Source organism: Melanotaenia boesemani, chromosome 9 (genome assembly GCF_017639745.1).
Source record: "Melanotaenia boesemani isolate fMelBoe1 chromosome 9, fMelBoe1.pri, whole genome shotgun sequence".
Taxonomy (NCBI): domain Eukaryota; kingdom Metazoa; phylum Chordata; class Actinopteri; order Atheriniformes; family Melanotaeniidae; genus Melanotaenia; species Melanotaenia boesemani.
The window spans coordinates 22759177-22769190 of NC_055690.1; positions in this window are offsets into that span (position 1 = coordinate 22759177).

Genomic DNA, 10014 nt, shown 5'->3' on the forward strand with positions numbered 1-10014 from the left:
GCTTGAAAATGGCTTAGTGTTCTGAATCATTTGACCAAACCAAAGAGCTCCATCTGCTGGCTGTGGGTGTCTGATGTATCAGAAGGACAGCATTGACACCTCACATCTGTCATTCCTATCTGAACTTTGAATACGTGTTCAATAAACGATACGTAATCTACCATCCAAGTGAATATTTATTTTCTGTTGTTCATATAAATAACAAGGAGGGGTATTAGGTAACATTTGTTTAGGTAACAGAATTGTGGTGTAACTTAAGTAAACCAATCTGTAATGATAGTAGTTACTCAGTGGGAAGGTATGAGGGAAGGAGTGTTTGTGTAACGGGGATAGTGACTGTGTTAGTTATTTTATACAGTTGTAATAAAATTGTTTACTGTTTTATGTGTCTTATTATTTATAATAGATATTGCAAATGTGTGTTTTCGTCTACCTCATGAGTTGTTTTCTTTTGTATAGCTGAACGTTGTTAAATGTGGTACAACAGTTTATAGCACACTGCACAACATAGATTATTTACTCAGTTTTTTTTATCGTCTATCTAGTTTTTTTTTAATTGTTTATTTTTATTTTATAATGTTTTATGGCATTCAGGTTGGACGGCAAAGTAAGATTTTCATTGTTCAGGGAAACTTGTTTCCTTACTGTGCAAATGACAAAGACACTTTGAATCTTGAAATGTGTTATGAGGAAAAAAAACTTTGGTAACTTTGTGATGTGTCATAGATTTTTATTTAAAAACGTATTTTCTGTCAGGCTTCAGTCTGCTCATCTTCTGGCACACTACCTCTCCAGCTTTGGAGAGGTTGCACCTGAAAGAAACACAAGAACAAAATTGTAATTAACCAAGTTTAAAATCATTAAATTCTCTGCTGATGGTGATCAGAAACCAGCCTGGTGTCTAAGGTCCTGCAGGTTGTGGTTTTTCTCTGCAGCTGTAGACTGAGACGTTTCCTCTGATGCTTCTGGTTGAAGTTTATGATTAACTTTAAAGTCTGCTCTTTGTAAGGCTATTAAAAAACATCTATATAAAGAAAGGGGAATTAAGCTTACCTGTGATGTTGAAGGCACCACCTGCTCCGTCCTTCTCTCAGACTCCGAGCTCCTTCAGCAGTTACTCTGGCAACGGCGTCTCGCGCAGACGTTTGTTTCCCCAAATCTCTAAAAGCTAAATGTGATTCAATATAAGCTCATGCTGATGTCATGCTTTTCCTAAATTTGTTTTCAAAATGCAATGTCGCACAATCGCTACAGATTCTCCTCAAAAACCCGCGATCTCCTCAGTGTTTGGAATCTGAGAGATTGACAAGCCCAGTCCCTTCAAAGATCCCGCTTGCTGCTCGATACGCGCTGATGACGTAACGAGGCCTCGTTTGGTCTATCACGTGACTTTTGGCATGCTGAATCAATGCTCAGAGACAATGCTCGCAACACTTCCGTGTCACATGCTCGACACGTGATCGAGCAGACCGCTCGAGCATAACATCCCTAGGAACCAGGTGGCATCTTATCAGCACTGAGTTTCTTTCTCAACAAGAAACATGCTGCAGTTTGATGAATGATGATTGTTAAATTTTGGAAATCTACACAAAATCTACATCTTGCACTAAATTGTTTTTTTGCCTAAATCTAAACTTCTTTTTTTCTCTGGACAAAAGTTAAACAAAAATTAAGATGTAGTCATATTACATACATATTCATCAACATATCTATGCAATACTCATGCCACATCATGCCATGTTTCTGTGTGAGAATGGCCATTTGACTAAAACACGTAGTACTTGTCCAAGGTATACCAGCACGGACAAGAAGCTGAAATGTAGCATTAAGCCTGCTGAACAGGTACTGTGATAAATGACTTTTTTTAGCTTCTTATTCATGAGGGTTTTCTTTGTGCTTTCAGCAGCAAGCACAGTTGTCAAATCTAGAAAAACAGTCTTTTACTTCAGTTGGCTTCATGGTCTGCAGTCTTTTTACTGTCTTGTGTATCAGAGAACAGGATACATAGGGGGCAAATAGCATATTTTTTTCCATTTTCCTTTTAGTTTTTAGGTATTTATTTGATAAAATTTGTTGAAGTTTTTGGTTCTGAACAGTGTAGCATAGGCTGAATTGATGTGATATGTTTTGGGGTGAAAATGTGGACTATGAACCATATTCGTCGTTATATGGGGAAATTCTGCATGCAATGGCCAGAGAGATGTTTAATTACCAAATGGGAGTAAGTTGTACTTCTTTGGAGAGATTCGCTGAAGTTTGGAGAACACTGTGATATTGTTGACGTTGCACTATCAAAGCAGAGAGGACCACATCTTTGTGTTGGGAACTTAATTCTCCCAGTCCCAGCGGTGCTTATAATTTTAATTTTTATTTTCAGAAAGACAGTCATAGGCGTAATCACTGGTACATGTTATTAACTAAAAGCAGCACACACACTCTATGGCAACTCAGACACACACACATCGTCTCACAGCGGTCAGGCAGGTGACATATGCTCACAACTGTCCCACATTTCTGTGTGTACAACAATAAACCAGAGCAGAACAAGTGGTCATTGACAGAAAGTAACTGAAAGAAACTGTTTCTGCTTGATGAGAATATTTTCAATAAAATGTGCTTTGCTCCAATATAAGTTGTGACAATGTCTGCATACAGTTTAGGTTACTTTGATTCATGTTCTTACAATAAAACTTATCATGTTATAACATGACACGTTTCACGTTTTTACAATAAAACTATCTTGTTATAAAGTGATAAAGTCCTAATTTCTTTTATGTGGGTAACAGCACCACGGTTCCATAAAATGCTACAAGGTTCAAGCTAATAGGATTGCCATCACAGCTTTTAAGGGAAAGTGACTAGAATGCTTATTCACACAAGAAGCCGACATGCTCACTTGCCATCAGATTAATGGAAAGCATTGCATTATGGAACGAAGCAGCAGTAATGCAGAGTGCTGTTCAGCATTACTGCTGCCAGTAAAAACTCTGTGTTCCGCACTATATTGCAACTCTCTCCTCCATCATGCATATCTATACATCAGTGTTCAGCCTCGGATTTGACAGATGTGCAGTGCCTCTCCTAAACACACTGCAATTATGCATGCTCCAGCGTGGTTGCCTTAATTAAATCTTCATGGCATGGCATGAGGCTGGGGCAAAGTACATACACAACTTTTTATTTCTGCATGCTAGACTTGTACACAATTTCAAAAAGGTCTCCAGGGAAATGATTTAAAAACATGAAGTGTATCCTCTTTGTTTATACTTCAAATGCAGTGTGCCTCAGTGTATCCCTACATTAAAATTAACATTAAGTAAAGTAAATCTCAGGCTCTACCAGGGATTTATGGACAATGCAGAGGTGTGAGAAGAAAGTGGTCATGATGCAGTGACATTATATTAGTTATTTGTCTAGCAATTCAGTGAAATCTATTTCTGGCAATTGATGCTTTCAAATGTCCTATCTGCTTCAGCAATTCCAGCTCACATGTGTGTAATAATTAAACTCTGATCTCTGATTATCCATATGAATTTAAGTATAAACTGTGATTCATATGACAATGCACCAGTGATTTATGGACAGTCAGTTTCTGCTCAAGGTTTCTTTTATTATTATTATTATTATTATTATTATTATTATTATATAAATTTAATTTATTGTCCTAACTGAATAATGTTTTATGCAGGTAGTTGACACAGTCCCCGAACATTAGAGAAATATAACTAATAAGAGGATTACATAGTGTATATTCACTGAAGGTAAAATGAATTGCAAATAAACTCAAAATATATTAGGTTGACGCAGCAAGAGCCGATGACCAGTTAAATAAAAAAATCTGACTTCTTGAACAATTAGCAGAATCAATGAGGTTTTATCTTACTCAAAGCTGATCTGCAACCTGGCAGTTGATTAAACACACTGGTGCCACAATCATCTTATGACTGTGAGTTCTCTACAAATGAGTGAAAATGTTCTGCGATTAGGCCATGAGACATTAATATAAGACTATCATCTGCAGTACAAAAGCTGAATAAACTAATTGTAGTGATTAATTTATATCATCTTTCAATAATTTATTTGATTAATGCTACATGATGTGATGAATATTTAAATGCATCCTTGTATGTCTCCATGAGTCACAGCAATCTATAAAAATCCCAATGTGACAGCTTGTCAGAGAACAGGCCATGTTGTTCCAATCCAGTCCAGCCCAAGAGATGCTTTCCTGCTGCTGCATCCCATCATGGGGAAGGTTTTCACATTGAGCATTGACATATGTTCATCCTTGTACTTTAGCTGTAAGGCTTGGATCATGCTGCTCTTTTATGAAGATGTCATATCATGGTCAACAGGTAGGAGTGAAACAGTACCCACAGTGTTTCCCCATTAAATATAATTTTCTACTGTTTCCTTTAAAATACAACAACTTTTTACAAACAATCACATTTTATTTAAAAAGAGCTTTTCATGCCAAAAGACAAAGTGCTTTACCTAATGAAACAATTTATGCATATTAAAATAAAACATCTACAACATCAAAGTATATAACACAGCAATTTAAAAACACACAACTGATTCTAGTCTCTGTCTACGTAGTGAGGGTGCATGTCAGATCTGGAAGAGGTGTGCGTCAGGCCTCCATGGAGCTACGCAGCACCTATGGCGGTGACGCAGATGCCGCGTGAGTATAAATCCACCAGAAGGTATGCACTCACGGGCTGTGATTGACACACCAACGCACCAATGCATTGTGGAATTTGTAGTATTATGGTGCTGCATGCACTCTATCAGCGGATCAGCTCTAACAGTAATTAGATATGATCATGCGGGCCAAAAATAATTCATTCAGGGGCCGAATGTGGCCTGCAGTTTGACACACGTGGATTAAAAACTGTGAATCTGCAAACTTCTGACTGCAATTACACAATCATACTGAACCAATTATCTGTTCATCTGTTTGACTTAATTTGTAATAAATGAACATATTTTGGGCATTATAAAAGAATAAATTATAAAAGACTAAATAATAAACAATTGATCATTATATATTACATATATCAATATCTTTTTAGACATATGTCTAAAAACATATGCTTAATTAATTCTATATGTCTTGTTTAAGCAAAAGAAGCAGTAAAAAATGAAAGCAGTCAAAAATATGAAGAAGTATATATATTTATTTATTACAAGGACAATCAAAAATACAAAACCTTTACTGAATCTGATGGTAGATTGGGGTCCCAGGGCATTGTATCCTCAAGCGCTACCTTTAGTGAAGCAATTTGCATGTATGGCTTTGATTGCTTAAGCCCCACAATGGTAATGTTGGTCAAATATTTTCATTATACATTTATTTGCAGATAAATATTAAACTGTATTTGTATTCAGGTTTTACCTTGCATTGATGATTTGGAGTGCACACATATCAACAATGGAAGGTTATGTGCTTTAACATGTTTTCTTGTTTTGAGTTACCGTGGTGGCGCAAGCTTCATTTCCTGATTCATGAAAGGCGTGGCAAAGGGCTGAGGAACTTTAAATCTGGGTGCCGGCTCACCAGGCTCTACCATGTGCTGCTGGATCATGGGGGGTGGGTTTCAAGTTTAGTTAGTTTGGAGTCTTAGTCTAGTTATTGTCTTCCATTTTGTTTTCCCTGTGTGTGTGTTATTTGGTTTGGCCAAACCACTATATGTTACCCTCATTGTATCATTGTGTTAGGTCAGTTTTTCCCTCAGTTAAGTATGATTTTGTTTGAGTTACACTTGAGTATTGTTAAATTTAGTTGACCTCTTTTATTGGCTTGCTAGTTTATTCATTCTTTTGGATTTTTGGGTCAATAAAAACCCAGGTTTTTGAAATTACTTTCTGTGCCCTCGCTGCTTTACTGCTTGGTCCCTGACAATGGCCTTACACAGAAAGTAGCATTTAAGAAAAAGGAAATAAATGAAAATGAGAGGTATCAAGGTTAGACTTGAGCACAAATGGCGTGATTGTCAGTTTGGTGTGTCTCCCTACTTCCCTACTTCTTTACAAGGTCTTTATTGTCTCTTAGTAATACAGGACTTTGGTTTCCTGTCACTATTTACTATGAGCACAGCTGTTGTGTCACATACTGCTGCAGAATAAAAACAGGAATATGAGGATGTAGAACAATTTCTCGTGTCAGAAACTGGTGTGTAGCTTACCCCATGTATTGAAAACTGATGTGCGGGGGGCCTTTGACCAAGTGGTATTATGTTTAGGAGTGAAAATATGTTATACTGGCAATTTGCTATAATTTGGTGAGAGCTAGAAATAAAAAGTACTTGGTAAGGGTTGAATAACTAAAATTCATTTGTGTACAACCATATTTTGGTTTAAAAAAAGCTACAGAGACAGAATGCACATGTGCACATATTAATACTATGAATTTGTTTGGCAAACACATGTTCAAAATGACTCTACTTCAACCTCTGCAGGCTTAAAAACTATAAAGGATCTTGCAATTGCTATTTTCCATTTTTTGTCTCGCTTTTATTTTCTCTTTGCTCTTCCTCTGTCCTTTAAATCGTCTTCTCTTTGTCTCTTTTTTTCCTCTTTCTTTCCTTCTCCAGCTCTTGGTCTCTCTCAGGGTAATGAGTTATAAATGTTTCAGGACTGTGATTGCCTTCGGCATTAAACCTGTCTGCCTCCTTCACACGAACACGAACACGCACACACACACACACACACACACACACACACACACACACACACACACACACACACACACATGCACGTGCCAAATGCAAAGAAATATACATGCCAAATAGGAAAATAAATAAATCAGGCTCTGATATACATGCTGTGTATTGCAGCAGCAGTGTTACTCTTAAATCTAGTGGAACTAATTAGCAATTAAAGGACAGTGGGCTGTGGGCAGAATGACTGAGGAGTGTGTAGCTGTGTGGGCTATTGTTGACGAAGAAAGAGAAGAACAGAGTTGTGTGTTAGAGTGTGTAGGTGGATGTAGGGCAAGTTGAAGGTTACACTGGGGTTGCTTCACTAAATATACTTGGTTTTTTTAAACTAAGGTAATTTATCTTAGATGGCTCTTAATGCAATACTCACATGCATATGTTTGCATATACAGAGATGTCTGAAAGACTAATATTTGACATTTAGAGGCCGAACAAGCTGGTGTCACTCCCATTCCATGCCCCTCCCCCACTTGCTATTATTTCTTTTTTTCTGTGATACAATCGGTGAATCATAATATTGAAGAATAAAAGTGACTCTTAATTGACAGTTGCATAATGTCTAAGATGAGACACAACTCTATAGAAATACTGATGTTACCCTTGGACTCTAAGAAGAAAAATAACTTTTCCCTAAGGTTTAAATTAAACTGAAGGCTGCAGTTCTGTTAGTTATGAAAAGGTATTAATGTGTTTCTAAAGGTAGTTATTAATATTCAATAAAATAAGTAATGAAAAAACATTAATCACATTCCTGGTTCCTGCACACTGTTGATCTCATGTGTGTCTTTGGACACATTCAAAGCAGAGAGTGTTGGAAACTGTGCACTAAGCTTTGTGACCAGCAGTTATCACAAAACATGCAGATTATTTACAAAAATCTTTACATTTATCTTTACAGTCTCATATACAATATACAATCATATACAATCTTAATTAAAGCCGCAAGCGGCATCCATCGGGTCCGAGCTGCCTGGACCCCGCCACCCGATGTCGCCATGACAACAGGTGCTGTAATGTTTTTTTGTATTAGAAAGATTTGAGGAGCGTTTGGTCCCCAACTTGCCAGGAAGCTTCACACCAAGTTTGGAGTCAGTCGCACGAATCCCCTCAGACTAGTTTGTTCAAATGGCAGTGAAATCCAAGATGGCGGGCACCCTGTTGCTATGGCAACAGGTGTTCGATTGACATCAATGCTGGACTTGGGTTGTCAGAAGTATGAATCGTGGCAAGTTTGGTGCAGATCCCACGTATTCCTATGGAGATATAAGCAAACCGTGTTTCATGGCGAGGGCATTTTTCGTCAGTTGCCACGGTTACACGCTTTTTCCTATTAGAAAGATTTGAGGAGCGTTTGGTCCCCAACTTGTCAGGAAGGTTCCCACCAAGTTTGGACTCAGTCGCACGAATCCCCTCACACTAGTTGGTTCAAATGGGAGGGAAATCCAAGATGGCGGGCAGTGCGTTGCCATGGCAACAGGTGTTCTATTGACATCAATGCCGGAGTTGGGGTGTCACAAGTATGAATCCTGTCAAGTTTGGTGCAGATCCCACGTATTCCTATGGAGATATAAGCAAACCGTGTTTCATGGCGAGGGCATTTTTCCGTCGGTTGCCACGGTTACACGCTTTTTCCTATTAGAAAGATTTGAGGAGCGTTTGGTCCCCAACTTGTCAGGAAGCTTCCCACCAAGTTTGAAGTCAGTCGCACGAATCCCCTCAGACTAGTTCGTTAAAATGGCAGTTAAATCCAAGATGGCGGGCACCCCGTTGCCATGGCAACAGGTGTTCTATTGACTTCTTTGCTGGACTTGGGGTGTCACACGTATGAATCCTGTCAAGTTTGGTGCAGTTCCCATCTATTTCTATGGAGATATGAGCAAACCGTGTTTCATGGCGAGAAGGCTGTTTTCCGTCGGTTGCCACGGTAACACGTTTCCTGCTATTAGAAAGATTTGAACAATTATTGGTCCCCAACTTGTCAGGAAGCTTCCCACCAAGTTTGGAGTCCATCGCACGAATCCCCTCAGACTAGTTCGTTCAAATACGATGTGTGTAAAGTGCAAAAAATGGCAAAAAAATGGCCGAACACGCCAAGATGGCGGGCGCCCTGTTGCCATGGCGACAGGTGTTACTTTGAGTTTTTTGGTGAACTCGGGGTGGTGCACGTGTGTGCCGAGTTTTGTCTTCCTACGTTGAAGTAGACTTCCGGGGCCCCATTCATGTGGTGATTTTTGGTGACTGTAGGTGGCGCTGTTGAGCCAATTTTGCATTGAAGTGTATGCGGACCTTATAATATCCGAGTTACGCCGGACGTGACGTCTGTGCCAAGTTTCACAACTTTTCATGGGTGTTTAGGGGGTCAAATTTGGGGTCAAAGCGCTTAGGAGAACGAGAATAATAAACATAGCAGAAACAATAGGGCCCCGCCATACTTTGTATGGCTCGGACCCTAATAATCATCAATAACTAACACTAAGTCCATTTTAATACAAAAATATGTAGAAAATGTAAATGCAGCTATAAAAAAATCGCTGACAACCAGCTAAGACATGCAAGCATGGCTGTCTGACTGTGAGTATTGTGTGTTTGTGCATGTGTGTGAGTGGGAAGCGAAGAGTGAACATGCTGGCTGTTACTGTGCAGGTGGCAGGGTCTTGCTAGAAACCAGATGGCAGTTGTAATGGCAAACTTGGTAGTAGTGTCACCATGTTTGACATGTTTTGAAAGAATTGACAACTGCTTATAATGCCCTAATGTGTGCGTGTGTGTGTGTGTGTGTGTGTGTGTGTATGCCAGTACAACTGGTACAACAGGACAAAAGAATTGCATAAATACCAGGACCTTGAAGTACTTTAATGTATTTAGATCTAATAAAAAAAGCTAATTCAGATGTATTGGATTATTTTAATTTCTGTTTAACATTCTAAGTTAACAGGAGGGAGGTGAGTTACATGCAAGATTGCATGTCTTAAGCATAACATAAACTAAACAAATAAGATCATATAAAACATGATCACAACAACAGATGAAAAGTGGGACATGACTTGTCATTATACTGCTACAAAAAAATGTGTTGCAGTTACATCAGGATGGCATCTCGAGGTTGGTTCTGGCAATGCTGTACAACTCTCTATCAGACTTCTCTATCAATTCTCTGTCAGACTTGAAGGCAGGATTCCGCTCCCTTAACAGACCCTGGACCTCTCTGGTCATCCAGGGCTTTCTACTGCATTGTGATAAACCCTGATGCGCCTGTTCACAGTGATGATGTCAGTGCAAAAATACTGCTGCT